Raw genomic sequence first — 16533 nt, 5'->3', positions numbered from 1 at the left:
GCCCAGGTCATGATCCCAAGGTCCTGGGATGGATCCCCACATTGGCTCTTTGCTCAGCAGGAAGCCTGCTTCCTCCTCTCTCTGCCTGCCTCTCTGCCTACTTGTGATCTCTATCTAATAAATAAATAAAATCTTTTTTTTTTAAGGTATTTTTGAGACAGCTGAAAAATTTGACCATGGACTGCATAGTAGATGATATTAAGAAATAATTGTTAGTTTTGTTAGATATGTTCATTGTATTGGGTTGTGTTAAAAAATTCTTTTTTTCCCCAAGATTTTAAAAATTTATTCATGAAAGACAGAGGGAGAGAGAGAGAGAGGCAGAGGCAGAGGAAGAACCAGGCTCCCCAAGGAGCAGAGTACCCAATGTGGGACTCCATCCCAGGACCCTGGGATCATAACCCAAGCCAAAGGCAGATGTTTAACCATCTGAGCCAGCCAGGTGCCCCCCCAAATTCTTTTCTATTAGGGATGCAAACTGAAGTATTTATGGTTGAAATGATAATATATTTGGGATTTGCTCTAAAATATTCCAGAAAAAATAAGATGACATAAGATTGGATAAATGTTTATTATTAGAACTGTATTAGAACTCTCTATAGAGCACTTGCTTTAATTTTGTATATCTTTGAAAATTTCCAAAAATATAAAGGCTTTTTTTAAAGAGAAAGAGAACATCCTTTATTTTCCCCTCTTTTAATTTGTTATTTTTATTATTGTAGAAGCAGAGAAGAAATATTATCCAGCCCAGGTCTTGCCTTTATTATTTTTAATAAAGATAAAATCATTCAATTATTAATCACTAAATTAAATACAATGGTTGTTTATTTTTATTTTTTAGTGCTAATAAAATAAATAATATTTCAGGTGCTTTATACATATTTAATTAATAACTATAGAGCAGGTTCTATTATTCTCCTTTTGCACTTGGGGAAACTGAGTTTCCAAGAGGTTATATAAGTAGTACAAAGTTAATAGAATGATCTGGAAATGGAGCCTGAGGTCTGGACACAGATCTGTCTAATTGCAAAGCCCATGTTCTTTCACTATTGTCCTACCACCCATTCTGTCTGTAGTTTGGGGCCTTGCTGCCTCGAGACATCCAAGCCAACTGACTAATTATCAGTAGAACTCTTAAAACAGAAACCAATATGTCACCGTGCTGCAAACCTCCCAAGGACTTCCCATCTCACATAGAGTAAAACCCAAAATGTTTATACACCCCAAAAGGCCTTCAATAGTTGTCTCCCTCCTTGCCATCCATTCTACCTCATCACTTTTAACTCTACTCTTTGTTTACTCTGTCACACCCACAACGGCATGTTCAGTGCTTTTCTGGAAGGGTACTGAGCATCCTGCTTAGTCCCTTTACGTGGGGGCCTTCACTCTGCCTGAAATCTCCTTCCCCCAGATAGGACGTGGCTCACTTTCTTCTCCTTTCCTTCCTTTCCTGCGGTCTTTGCTCAAATGTCTTCTTATCAGAGAACGCTTCCCTGGCCATCTAATGGATGAGCACCGCCACTGAAGTTTTCTCTTTTCCTCTTACCCTTCTTTCTCCTCACAGGGCTTATCACTACCTGACATTCTGTACGTATTTGTTGGTTTCCCTTCAGTAGAATGCATATCAGTGAAGAAAAGGGATTATGTCTGTTTATTCACTGCTCTATCTCTAGCACCTAGACCAGTGCCTGACATAGAGTAGTTGCTCAATTATTTGTTGAATCCCTAAATGACTTTCAGCCTCATCACTCAGTGATCTGAGTCACCTGGTCACAGACATCACGCCCAGGCTGGGCGACCAACTGGGATCACTGACACAGATGGGATCACTGTCACTGATGGGATCACTGACAAAACCAGTGGCCCCTGTCATGTCCTGCATTCTGATGTGAACATTGTAGAAAGATTAGCATTGGCAGATCCATCATTTCCTAGCTACCTTTGAGCAAATTTCTTAACTCTTTTTAGTTTTAATTTCCTTATATGTCAAATGAGATAATAATTATTAGACAATTACATGATTATTAGATAGTTATATAGAATACTATACAATTTGTCTAGTTCAGATCTTCTTTTTATGGTAAATCAGAAGTTCCTCCTTAAGCTCTAAAAACGTTTTCTGCTTTCATAATTCCAGACATCTGATCAGGCAGCCAAGAGCTCTAAAAGGCTTTTGGCTGGAAACTGAGGATTTATTAAAGCCAATGTGCTCTCCCTCTTGTTTGAGCATGTAGATGACATGGAATAACCCTTCTGATTTATTGAATTTGTTTTTCCAGCGTCGTTTAGGCTGCCACATGATCACTTCCCAGTTTGATAAGAATCACTTCATAATGGGGATTAGATGGTACAGAAATGACAGTGGTCTCTGGTAGATCTATCACATTCTTTTTTTTTTTTTTTTAAACCAAGAACCTCCAGCATGCCAACTTTGCACAAAGACTTATTGTTGTTTTAATTTTCCAGGACTTAATAAATTAGCCATTGTTATGAGATAACCTGGCTGGTGAAAAAAAAATTTTTTTAAATGAAGCGAAAGTAGGGATACATTGATAAAAAAAATTTTAATACCATGTAGCCTTTTTTTTTTTTAAAAACTTTGAGTGGAAAGTGGTAGAACCACAGGAATGTACATTAACAAAAACAATAAGCTAATTAAATAACACACAAATGTTGTATTGTCTGGGTACTAATGCTTGAAGGTCATGTCTGACTTAATAATAGTGAAGGGAATCTACTAAGGGAGGATTATTTGACAGGAATCATTCCTTTCTACAAGTTATGTGTAGGTTAAGATAATCAACCATTCTTTTTCTTTTCCATATGGGTAGGACTATAAAGAAGAGAATCCTCTGCATTATACATTTCTAGCTTATTATTTGGTGTTGTTTAGCTCACAGGATCTTGGGAAGAAAAGAGAAGAAGCAAGAAGAGAGGAGAGGACTGTGCTCATGGGGCAGTAAGCTGGGGGTTAGTGTTCTAGTTAGTTAGCTATGGGGAAGGAGACTGAGCTTTGGGCAGGCTGTTGGGGTTTAATACCTAACAGAGCAGGAAGCAATGGAGCACTGAGCCTGTGGCACTTCCCCTGCCATCTCTATACAAACAGCAACAGTCCAAAAGCACAAAGGTAGGTCTGACACCTGGAGCTGGGTTTCCTGGTGACTGTCTCTGTCTTGGCATTGGGCTGTGTTTACAGTCTAAGCAACAGAGAGGAGCTAATGAAGCAAAGGAGGGAAGCACAAAATAATGACATAACATAAAGGTACTGTCTACTCAGCTTGTGGAGGGTTTAAGAGGGATGGAGAAGTTAGCTCTACTGCATTTGCTTCGGTTCATCTGTGGCCCAGGCTCACTCCATTCCAGAGTCTACAGTTACCCAGTGTTGCTTCTTAATTACTGGAGGGCTGTCAGGGCTGTGAAAAGCATGTGATATAATCAATAAGCTTTCAGGGAAACCTGTTGGGATTAATGATAATAGCAGGGTGCCAAGATCTCCTTGGTATTGGGCATAAAGACGGTGCTCAATAGATATTTGAAGCAACTTAACGCTGACATAGGCTCAAGTCATGGACCCTGTTTCTTTACCAATGTAACCCATGGTGTTATAGGTCTATGTTGGAAAAGCTAAGAGATATTCAGGGCTGGTTTTCTCACTTGCATGTTCCTGTTTCATGAGGGTATAATAATACAGACAGGTGGAAGTCATGAGGAAAAGCCAAGAACAAATTTTAAGACACAAGGCTAAAAAAAGGTCAGTGGGCCCACATCCTGTCTCAGAGACCCAAATAACAGAGTCAGGTGTCAGCCCTGAGTGTGACTGTGCTGTGTTCCTTTAAGCTAGCTTCTCTAAGATGATATTTTAGGGCCTTATGCAAGTTAAATGTAAAAAGATTGTTTGGAAAAGCTATGAGATACAATCTATGTAAGCAATATTGGATCCTTAGTGGAGTAAATGCGATGGGTCACTTTTGACAAAGGTAGTGCAGAGCCACTCTAAGAAGTGTAACTCCTGAGGCAACAAAGGACACCAGTTTATAAGACTTTTGCCACTAGAGGGTTGTATGGATGAAGGGAATAGCATGGAACCTCAGCCTTGTACGCCTCTCTGGTCCCTATCAGACAAGAGTGATTCAGTCTAGGTATCACAAATTCTGAAGTCGGTCACATAATGAAACAGTCTGAGAACAGAGACCAATTAAAGCTGCTTCTGAAGATGCCTGATGTAATGTGAGAACAAGGCAGCTCTGAGTTCTGTCATCAGGTGGGCAGCACCTTTACTCTTTGCCATATTGCCAGAGCAAAGACTGAAGGAAGAGGCAGAGATCACAAACGGATTCTGTGGCCAGGAGATGCAGCGAGAACCCAGGAGTGATGCAAGCTGAGAGAGTTCATGTGTCGCTGCCAATTTCCCAGTGAGCGCTATGGCCAAATGAAGTACTGTTGTGGTCAGGGAAACACATTTTTACTAAATGGTAGTGACCGAGAAGAGGTAGCAATGTCTAATTGTTGTAAATCAGAGTTAAAGGAGAATATTTGTTTCCACCTTTTGTGATTTGAACACTGAGGTCATTACTTCCTAATTTCCAGTTTTATGACTTTCTCCATTTCCTGCTAGCATCAGTCAGCTAAAGAATATTTGGCTGGTAGACAACAGGAAAATACCATGCATAGCAGTTGAAGATGTATGTGTGAGGGAAAAATATCATGGCCCTATAAAATTAACAAGAAGAATCCTGGCATATATCCAATAACGACTTCTCATTTTTAAACCATAGCTCATTCCAAGTAATTCTTGTGTTCTAAAAAGAACACCTGTTCATCTTTCTGTAGATCTGTTGGAAGTCCAGGCATGAGAATGTAGAAAAAATTTTCCAAGCCAAATTACTATGTAATACCAATGGTAATATTTCACGGTGTGAGACATTTGTTGATGTATTTGCCTTTTAGGCTTCTTGGAAAATGATGCATATTGAGCCACATAGTAGACAAAGTGGTTGCCTTTTAGGACCATTGCTTCATGCCCTATCCCTACCTCATTCTACTGCTAAGAGTCACTAAGGGGCCAAATGGGACTTCAAGTAGAAAGAGCATTTGTACAGGGTAGAAATCCCTCAAAGATCAAGGAGGACTAGGGAAGGAATAGAGCCTGTGCTAGTAAGTTGGAGGCCACCACCATGTTCTGAACTCCTTGAACTTCTGGTATGCTCTGGCAGAATGGACAGGGATGGGCTGGGGGAAGGAGAGCAGCAGGGACTGGGGGGAACAGGACTGAAGAGCAGCAGCATGGAATGGTGAACAAGCCAGGCTGTGGTTTCAGGCTGCCATCGAAGCCCACCGGCAGAGGAGTTCTCTATGTGGACACAAAAGGAAAGATGATACTTGTAAATGAGTGAGCGCTAGATGGAAGGTGGAGGCAGGGGGTCAGGACCAGATTTTGATTAGAAAGTTCTTGTAAGTCAACTAAGGTCAGCCAGGTCAGGGAGAAGCAGGCAAAAAAGATTTTAATAGTAACAAGCATTAGGAACTTGATTTAAGGAACCTACATCTCTCTCAGAGGTCAGGATCTGGGCAAGAGGTCTGAGTAACAGATCTGCTTCTTTGCCACCAGTCTCCCCTCTCTCAAATCCACCTCCTACTGCATTTAGATCCCAAACTTGGTATGCATTACTCCTCTGCTCAAAAAAGCTTTGAATGACTCCCTGTTGTTTAAAGACCAGGTTCCACCTCCCTGGGCAGGTATCGAAGAATTTCGACAATCTCGCCTTAACCTCATTATCACTCACCTTCCTAATCCCACCATTCCTGACAGAGTGGTACATTTTTGTTTTCGTTCAAATGTAATTTGCTTTCCTGCTGCTGGAGAACCCAGGATGAGACAGCAGGATCTTGCCCTCATCTGTCCTGGTGTCCTGTTATAGAACATTGATTAGTGGACCATGTTGTCATCTAGCCCTCTCTCTGTTCACATCCTATATGATGTCTCAGTAACATCTGACCATCTCCTTGAAACACTGTTCTCTCTTCTCTCATGTTCTCCTAATTATTCTCCAACTGTACTTGTTCCTCCTAAATTTTTGCTGTTCTAGGTGCAAGTTTCTACCCTCTAACAATGTCTCCCTAACTCTCCCACACTCTGGCCCGTGCTAATGACCATTTGGTTCTGTTTTTATGAGTTTGAGTTTGGCTTTTTTAGATTCTACAAATAAGTGTGATCATACAGAGTTTGTGTTTCTCTGACTTACTAAGCACAATGCCCTCAAGTTCATCCATGTCATCACAAATGGCAGGATGTTCTTCTTTCTCATGGCTGAATAATGTTCCAGTGCGTGTATATATGTTCAGCACATCTTTGTTATCTATTGATGGACACTTACATTGTTTCCCTATCTTGACTATTGTGAATAATGCTGCAGAGAACAGGAGAGCACAGATATCTCTTTGATAGCTGTTTTAATTTCCTAGGACTTTCCCAACACCTTGCATGTTTCCTCTCCCTCATTTGAGCTTCTGCCATTGCCTATCTGGTCTGCTGGTCCCAGGAGGATGAGGCATATAGAGTATAGTCATTCCCTTAGCCCTACAGATAGAAGAGGAGATGTCTCGATTGAACCCCCAGCCAATCTGCAGATGTGAGCAAAAATAAATTATTGTTGGGGCATCTGGGTAGACCAGTTGGCTAAGCATCTGACTTTTGATCTCAGCTCAGGTTTGATCTCAGGGTTGTGAGTTCAAGCCCCATGTTGCTCTCCATGCTGGTTATAGAGCCTACTCAAAAAAATAAAATAAAATTATTGTTGCTTTTTGCCAGTGAATGGTAGTAATGGTTATGTAGCAGTAGCAAATCAACATATCATCTATTTGCCTATGATTTCCAAATATAAATATTCAGCCTTTCCCCTCTTTTCTGTGCTCTGTGCTTGTGTAACCAACTGACTACTTGGCATCTCTACTTGATGTTTAATAGGTATCTCAAACCAAAAGAAATCCAAGATGGGACTTTATAGCCATCCCTAAACTTGCCTTTTCCTATCTCAGACTATACCATCACCCTTCTATGACTAGGAGTAATTTTTTTTTAAAGATTTTATTTATTTATTTGACGGAAAGAGATCACAAGTAGACAGAGAGGCAGGCAGAGAGAGAAAGGGGGAAGCAGGCTCTCCGTGGAGCAGAGAGCCCGATGCGGGGCTCGATCCCAGGACCCTGAGATCATGACCTGAGCCGAAGGCAGAGGCTTTAACCCACTGAGCCACCCAGGTACCCCTAGGAGTAATTTTTTTAAATTAATTTTTTATTTTTTATAAACATATATTTTTATCCCCAGGGGTACAGGTCTGTGAATCACCAGGTTTATACACTTCACAGCACTCACCAAAGCACATACCCTCCCCAATGTCCATAATCCCACCCCCTTCTCCCAAACCCCCTCCCCCCAGCAACCCACATTAAGAGTCACTTATGGTTTGTCTCCCTCCCAATCCCATCTTATTTCATTTATTCTTCTCCTACCCACTTAAGCCCCCATGTTGCATCACCACTTCCTCATATCAGGGAGATCATATGATAGTTGTCTTTCTCTGCTTGACTTATTTCGCTAAGCATGATACGCTCTAGTTCCATCCATGTTGTCGCAAATGGCAAGATTTCATTTCTTTTGATGGCTGCATAGTATTCCATTGTGTATATATACCACATCTTCTTGATCCATTCATCTGTTGATGGACATCTAGGTTCTTTCCATAGTTTGGCTATTGTGGACATTGCTGCTATAAACATTCGGGTGCACGTGCCCCTTTGGATCACTACATTTGTATCTTTAGGGTAAATACCCAGTAGTGCAATTGCTGGGTCATAGGGCAGTTCTATTTTCAACATTTTGAGGAACCTCCATGCTGTTTTCCAGAGTGGCTGCACCAGCTTGCATTCCCACCAACAGTGTAGGAGGGTTCCCCTTTCTCCGCATCCTCGCCAGCATCTGTCATTTCCTGACTTGTTGATTTTAGCCATTCTGACTGGTGTGAGGTGATATCTCATTGTGGTTTTGATTTGTATTTCCCTGATGCCCAGTGATATGGAGCACTTTTTCATGTGTCTGTTGGCCATCTGGATGTCTTCTTTGCAGAAATGTCTGTTCATGTCCTCTGCCCATTTCTTGATTGGATTATTTGTTCTTTGGGTGTTGAGTTTGCTAAGTTCTTTATAGATTTTGGACACTAGTCCTTTATCTGATATGTCGTTTGCAAATATCTTCTAGTAATTTTTGATTCTCCATTCTTTTGCTTTCCACATTGAACCCACTGTCAAGCCCTGCACGATTTCCTACAGAGTTTTGCATGGAAATTCGGCCAGTTTTCTCATCTTCATCAATATACCATCTCTTGTCTAGAGAAGTTCGGTAAACTTTTGGTTGGTCTTTCTGCCTTCACTTTTCTCCTTTCTTCTACCCATTCCTCACATTATCATCCAGAGTGATATTTTAAAAGAGTAAATCAGACCCTTCCACTCCCCTCTAATTTCTGTTCATCAATACTTAGAATAAAATCCAAACTCCTGAAGTTTCTCATGTTTTGGCCCCTGCCTCCTTCTTCAGATCTCACTTTATACCACTCTCTGGTTTCACAGCTTTTCTTTTTTGCACTCCAAACTGTCCACGTATTCTGACATAGGGGACATGGTATTGGCTGTTTCCTTTAATAAGAATGCTCTTGGGGGACCTGGGCTGCTCAGCCAGTTAAGGGTCTGCCTTTGGCTCAGGTCATGATCCCAGGGTCCTGGGATTGAGCCCCATGTCAGGCTCCCTGCTCAGTGGGGAGCCTGCTTCTCCCTCTCTGATCTCAAATAAATAAATAAAATCTAAAAAAATCTAAAAAAAAAAAAAAAAGAATGCTCTTGCCCATCTATTAATATGGCTGCTGCCTCCTCACTATATAGTTCTATCAGCTTAAACATTACCTCCTCAGAGAGGCCTTCCCTGACCACTTTGTTTTAGGGGGCCCCTCAGCCTTACCACCCTGTCTGCTGGGTGGAATACACACTGTGCTCTGTTGCCCTAACCTCTGCAGTAGAGGCTCTGCTGCCCCAGCCGCTGTGAGTGCTGTTGGCAGACAGTCTTCAGCTGTCAGCCCTTTTAGGGATTGCTTCAGTGGCAGAGAACAAGACCAACGCCCCTTCTCAGGGTGGCCCACACCCTGTGGGGGTATAATGGTCAGGACAACTGTGAAGGGTCATTCCACTTCAGCGTTCCCTAAAAGATGGGTTGAGGCTGTGGTTGGGCCTGCGTTGCCACCAACTTCTCTCTCTGCCCACTTCTAGTTCCTTCTCCTCTTTCCCACAGGTGCTGATTTTAAGGACACTCCTTTCTTCACTGGGTTTAAAATGATTTGTAGCGGTTCCGGCGTGGCTCAGTTCTTGGGCACTTGCCTTTGACTCAGGTCATGGTCCCAGGGTCTCGGGACTGAGTCCTACATTGGGCTCTCTGCTCAGCAGGAAGCCTGCTTCTTCCTCTCCCATTCCCCCTGCTTGTGTTCCCTCTCTGGCTGTGTCTCTCTCTGTCAAATAAATAAATAAAATCTTAGGAAAAAATAAAATGATTTGTAATTATTTTCTCAAATCATTGGTAGGTTGATTGTTTCTCCTATTAGAATGTAAGTTACAAGCCCCTAGAGACCTGGCTTCTTCACTGTTGTATCCCCAGTGTCTTGAAGCCGGGAACATAATCATCGTCATAATAGCAAACATCTAGTATTTACTATATGCCAGGTGCGTATATAATACATTATTTCCCCAATTGACCTCTCTTTGCTGGTGTTTGAATTGTACTAGTCTTTCCCCTCTTCCATCCTGCAAATATTGGAAGGAGGGACGTGCCTTCTCTATTGAAGGAAATACATACTGAATCTGTAGCCCCGTGAAGAAATGATTTCTCTTGCAGAGGATAATAATTATTTCTGCAGTGTTATCAAGGTCAGTGTTATTGACTCCCGGTAACAGTAGCCAGATTGTAGCAGTTGAAGTTCCTCAGGGACACTTCTTAATGATGGGAGAAAATTTTTTTCCTTTGCCTTAAGAATAATTGGAGCAACTTCTTTTGTTTTTCTGCTGATTTTTCTTCCTTACCTTGTAGAGGAAGAAAAAGGCAAAGAAGAGTTAGGCGGTAAGTGAGGAGTAAGTTATCTTCTAAGCAGAATCATAGGGACATCTGGATGGCTCAGATGGTTAAATGTATGCCTTCGGCTCAGGTCATGATCTCAGGGTCCTGGGATGGAACCCCACATCGAGTTCCCTGCTCAGTAGGAAGTCTGCTTTCCCTTTTGCCTCTGCCTCTCTCCTCTGCTCATGTACTCTCTCTCTCTCTTAAATGAATAAATAAAATCTTTTTTAAAAATTAAAATAAAAAAATTAATTTAATTAAAAATTTTAAAATTAATTTAATTAAAATTTAATTTTTTTAAAAAATTAATTTAATAAATTTAATTAAGATTAAAATTAAAAAAATAGGTGAGAATGAAATTTGCAGGGGAGATTCAAACAGGAGTGATCTGGGGGAATCAATTGGGCCTGGAAAAAAACACAAGAGCATTTGGGTTTTTGGACCTTGGAAGGAGTGAAGACTTCTCCAGTAACAGTTGTATGTCATCATGGATGTTAGATTTCCAAACCTTAAGGTTTTGCAGAATTTCTAGGTCACAAATAATGGGCTCAGTACTCTGGAATAGCAATGCTTTATGCTGAGAATCTTCAAACTTCTAAAATCTGTCACTGCCTGAGGATTTTCAAAGCCAAATCCCAGATTGACCTCCTATAGAAGCAGTTTGTGGTTCATTATTTAAAAAAAAAAAAAAAAAGGGGCAGGGAGAGAATCTGTAGGCCTTGGTCCAGTTAATGTACAAAGCACATAAGGATGGCCCTGGAGTTTTGACATGAGTGGAGGGACTTGAATTCTTTTACAACTGGAATGTACAGGAACTTCCCAACAGCTTGAAAGAATGCCTAGAATTTCTTTTTCTATCACGGTGACTGTTATTTCTCACAGAAGCAAGTGAATCTTCCTGAGCTGCCCTGGTTCCTGTAGATGAGTCCCCAGCAGGCTTTTGGGGAGCAAAGCTGGCCAGTGCACCATGGCTAGGGCCCTTGGGGATCCCTGTGTTTCTCACGCAAGGTGTTAGAGCTGTTGTAAATGTTTAAAGCCAGCGGTAAAATTAAGGAGCATGGCCCAGAGCAGGACCTTGTCAGCTCCATAATGGGCGGTGGGCAGAAGAATTCTTCTACTTTCCTCCAGCCGCTTAGTGTAACTCAGAAAAAAAAAAAAAAAAGCCTGCTTTGTGGTCATTATCCAATTATAACAGCTTTTCACTTGGAAGAATTTAGTCATTTTTTGCTTTCAGTTCATCTGGGGGAAAGCAACATTCAATACAATCAGGATGGGGGGGGGTCTATGGCATTGAATTTTCCCTCAGTGATGGAGAAAGAGTATTTCTCGTCAATCAGGGCGGTGAGTGCTTGATAAATAAGTCTGAGAATGTGTATAGAGATGAGGGATTATTATGCCTCACTTCTGGGGGTGTCCCCCACTAGAATGTGAGCTCTATGAGAGGAAGGAATTTGTTTTGTTCACTGCTATATCCCCAGGGCCCAGAACGGTGTGTACTGCATAGAAAGGTCATGAGAAATACCAGAATTATTTATTTATTTGTTTGTTTGTTTTTAAAGATTTTTGTTTATTTCTTTGAGAGAGAGAACATGACGGGGGGGAGGATCAGAGGGAGAAGCAGACTCCTTGCTCAGCAGGGAGCCCAATGCAGGATTTGATCCTGGAACCTTGAGATCATGAACTGAGCTGGAGGCAGTTGCTTAACAAACTGAGCCACCCAGGCGCCCCAAGAAATACATAAATTTAATTACTAAATCAATAAATGAAGATCTAGAGTCCAACAAATGATGCTGGGAGAGAAACTGAGAACTTTAAAAACTGTGATGCTGTTGAAGGGGCGCGGGATTTGGAATAAGACATCTGTTTTGAATACTTGTCTCTGCTAGTTACTGGCCCTGGGCAAGTTACTTTACTCTTCTTAAGGTCATATTCCGCATCTGTAAAATGAAATAATAACACCGACTTCAAAATGTTGTTCTGAGGATTAATTGAGATGAAGATTGTGATGGTATAGGGCACTCTGAAAATGTTGGTTCTCTCCCTATCCTTCCATAAATCATATTGCTCCAGTAAGGAATTTATATAACAAACTGCCTACTCAATGGGTGAATAACACAGGCATGTTTCTACTTATTGTTATAAAAACAGATTATAAGGAACTCTTCATGTTGTAGGGTATTTACTTTTTCTTTCTTTCTTTTTTTTTACACATGAACTATTTTATTTTCTGTTTAAAAAAGGAAAACACATTTCAGAAAGATATTTAATTGGAACCCTGAACAATCAGCTATGGACAATAGGAGGCTTTAACCATCACTTCTCAAATAGCTTTTACCTAATCCTACTAGATGACATTTGGGGGCAAGTGAAAACTTGGGGCAGTGTTTTCTAAACTTAGTTCTTTTTCTTGAGACATTGGTGAAACCTGCGCAATTTTGGAGGTTGCTTATTAAGTGTTTTTGTAGATACTACATTAAAAAATGTATTCATTGTGTTTTTGCTTCAAACTGCTTAGTATAACATTTATCAAAGGCAGAGCACATGCTGATAAAAATATCCAGTTGTGCATTCTCAAATGTTTATAAAAAGCTCTCTAGGTTGCTGAAGGTCACTGCTGGGCAAGTCTCCATGCATAAGAGGTCAGAGTGCTACGTAATGGGAGTGTTTTTGAGGTTAAGAAATTCTGTGTGCTGTGATGCAAGTTGTGTACATTTCCTTGATTTTTTCTCTCCATACCTATTAAGGATAGGATAATCTTGGCTTTTATTTCCTGTTTACAGGAATGGGAATGAAAAATGTGAAGTCTTTGTGGTTTATTATTTTATTTGTGGCTTGATTCCTCATTTCTGAGAGAGGGTAAGTTAGGCGGTCCCCCATGTTTCCTTTCCCAATGTCACTGCTTATTTACCTTTCTCCTTACTTCTTAAACCTCTGCCTGGGGTACAATCGAGTGTGTCAACAGGACTGGCACTGCCTAAATGGAAATTAGGAAGCTGCCTAAGCAGCCTGATTTATGAGGCATTGAAAGGCACATCTGACCAAAAATAACTCTTCCACCCGCCTGCCATCAGTGCCTGAAATTCCCATGATAAGAATCTCCCATTAAAAATTTTCTGCAGACACGCATGGTTTATTTGGGTCAATAAAGCATTGTGTTAGAGAGAAAGAGGGAAGTGGGAAAATGAGAAAGTATCTCATTAGAATGATTCCATCTTCTGAATCTCTCAGTCTCTTGGTCAAGGGTAGCATCTTGACAAATCAGTATACTGTTTAAGGCTGGAGGGAAATTGGGAATTAGAATCTTGTGTAGGATCTTCTTGTATACTCTGAGCAGTATGAAGCCAGTGGGCCCTGGGGAGGAAATTCCCCAAAGCAGATTGAGGAGCTAAGGTAGCAAAGACACGTTTCGATGTTTCACAGTTGTGTTTAAGACCAGGTTAGGAAGTAGGGCCCATAATAGCTGGAGGCATCTCCTTTCAGTTTCCCCTTTCTACCATCTTAGTTCTTGGGTAACCATAATAAGACTAATGATTCCCTTATTCATAAAATAACATTGTGATGAAGTCCAAGTAGATTTATGACCAGAGGGAGTTACATTTGTAGAACTAGAACCAATGATTAATTCTATGACTTTGTTGAGACTATTCTGTAAAAGTGTTGAGAGCAGTGTTTCTGATACTTATTAAATTGTCTATCCCTCGTCCCCAACCAGACCTTCTGAAACAGATGTTCTGAGGTAGGGGCCTGGGACTCTACTTTCTAACAAACATGTCACATGTCTGCTGCTTTTTATGAATATTATTTGAGAATCACCAGTTAAGAGGCATTAGTAGATCATAGAGGTGGACAATTCAAGTTCACATGCTAGCTTTGCTGCTTATTTCATGACCTTGGACAAGCTGTTTAATCCTCTAGTTCTCAGCGTCCCCATAATGATAATAGTGGCTCTGCAAGGTTATTGAGTGAGGTCTGAGAAGATAAGTGAAGTTTAGCACAACACCTGACACCTAATAAGGGCAAAAATGGTAGCCATTATTATGAGTATGTGTATTGAAAAAGACCCCTAGGCAGTGCTTACTGACATTAAATATTTTGTGGACTATTTACTTTGTAAAAGATAAACTTAAAATTCTGTTTCAATGTGTGATAAAAGTAGTTGGTTTCCTAATTTCCTAATTGTAATTACCTAAGGTTTTCCTGTTGCTTTATCATCTTTTGCTTTTCTGTCTCCTCAAACATAACTAACCGCAAGAGACTTGGATGGAAAAATTTTGTAATAAATATTCAGAACTATCTCGCATAAATCATGGTATCTAGCAATGGAAGAATTGGTTAATGTAGTATGTTCTACTTTGAAATATTTTGCATACTGTTACTAGAACAGACTCCCTGGTTCCTGTCCCAGGTGTTGCTTCCCTTTATTCTTACATATTTAAAAATATATTTTTAAGAAGATCTTATTTTTAAGTAATCTCTACACCCAATTTAGGACTTGAACCCACAACCCCAAGATCAAGTGTCCTACGCTCCACCAGCTAAGCCAGCCTCATGCCCCTGTTCTCTCACATCTTTATCCCTCGTGTCCCACCCTTTGCTCTCTCCTTAGTTGACAAGAGTGCCTACTTTCTCTATTTTTTTCTGTTTCCTCATCTCTCTTTGGTGTAGATTCTTCTCATTCATCTTTTAAGGAGAATTTCCCCACACAGCAAAAGTCAGAGCTGAGAGAATTGACTTGGAACGCTATTGATTTTCACAGCAGCTTGCTCAGCATTGGTATGGATAAGTGCACAAGCAGACCCTATGCCTAAATAGATCTCAGAATGCCAGACCAAGAGGAGAACAGCAAAGGTAAAAATATGGACTCTTACTAGTTCATCTTGGTATAAACTATAGGAAGCAGTATGTCCTAATGGCAATGTAAAAATGAGGAAGTCAGAAGAAAATTACGTAATCGCGGAATAGATTAACAGGATACATTACAAGCTTGCGTATGGAGAAGGAGAGCTGGGAAAGATGCTGACTCGCAGTGTTCTCCCTTCTACTACAATCTCAAAGAAACAGTTAATGAGGAAAATGGTGCAGTTGGTATCACCTCCCACGAATTCCTTTCTAAAGGCCAGAATCCCTTTTTAGTGGTGGAAATACGAACTCTGGACAGTAGAATTCTTGGGTTCAAATCCAGGCTCCACAATTACCAGCTGAGTGTCCTTGGACAATTTAGTTAGTCTCCCCATGCCTCAGTTTCCTTATTTGGGAAAAAGAAATCACAATAGCACACATTTCGGAGGCGCTTAGGAGGATCAAGTGAGAATAACACACAGAAAGCACTTAGAAAAATACCTACCTTGAAGTAAACTCTCAATGATCAATTGCTATTGGTGTTATGATCCATGATATTTTTTAGGTGCTAAGCTTGAAATTCTTGGTGGTATCCTGACAGGGAAAAAGGTGTCTGTGGAATTTCTGGGCAGACCAGTTTGCTCATCCTTTGAGAATTTGCCTGGTTGTTGTTTTTCTGTCTTAGAAGCAAGGTTCGCTGCCTGGCTGCTGTTTACCCCTTTATTCAGTTAAGTGCACTATGATTTGATCATTTCTAGTAAATCTTGGGATATTTTTGGATTTATAAGTTAATTCATTGCTAATCTATTAATGTGACTATATATTAAAAAAACCAGAGATGTATTCAGCATGTATGAAAACCTTCCCTTAACAGAACATGCATCTCAGTTCTGGAAATATCTATTTGGTCCAGTGCATCTTTCTTTCTCATGACATTCTACTTTTTTTTGTTATTTAGCATATGTGAATTGACTAATAGTAAATCCGGGAATTTGTCATTTAAAATATTGTAGGTCTCAAACATAGCCAGTAATGCTCGGAAAAGTAGAGAAATGTTTAAATCTCTGTGGCAAAAGTGTAGGAAAGCAAAGTAAAGGGCATCATTTTTCAAGAAGTATTCTCAGACAAATCATTCTCTGAGAGACTTAAAATAACATCAGTCATGCAAGGCACGCCCCTTTACTTCTATCCCATTTTTATCGTATCAATCTCCCTTGCAAAATTGAAGAGGTTGTTCATAAATATTTTCCTTCCAAACTGTGGGAAGTAAGTCATGAGTAACTTTGGCTCTTTGATATTAGGTTAGGGAACTGCTTATCATTGAAACAATGAACACAAAAGCAATTCAGTCCTGGGGCCTCTGACAAAACTCCTCAATACCCAGGCAGTGCTCACGCTCCTTGTTCTCAGGCATCCCAGGGGAGTGGCCACAGGACAGCCCCCACAAGGAATTTTCAAGAACCCCTTCCCCACCCTTCAGAGCTGATAAGTCTCTGATCCTTTAGAAAAGGATTTGTTCTGCAAGAACCCAGAGTATCCCGAAG

General features: G+C 40.6%; 1 long non-coding RNA gene across 1 annotated transcript in view; it reads left to right on the top strand.

Moving 5' to 3' along the window:
* Nucleotides 1–2592: 2592 nt before the first annotated feature.
* Nucleotides 2593–16533, top strand: part of LOC123393291 — a 90577-nt gene continuing 76636 nt past the window's right edge. Inside the window, exon 1 of the long non-coding RNA XR_006608041.1 lies at nucleotides 2593–3262. This is a non-coding gene — a long non-coding RNA (uncharacterized LOC123393291). The remainder of the gene's footprint in view (nucleotides 3263–16533) is intronic.

Source organism: Mustela putorius, unplaced genomic scaffold, assembly GCF_011764305.1.
Source record: "Mustela putorius furo isolate JIRA1106 unplaced genomic scaffold, ASM1176430v1.1 tig00000788_pilon_pilon_pilon, whole genome shotgun sequence".
NCBI classification, from domain to species: domain Eukaryota; kingdom Metazoa; phylum Chordata; class Mammalia; order Carnivora; family Mustelidae; genus Mustela; species Mustela putorius.
Note: the sequence above shows the minus strand (reverse complement) of the source record. Positions and strands in the feature narration are given on the sequence as shown.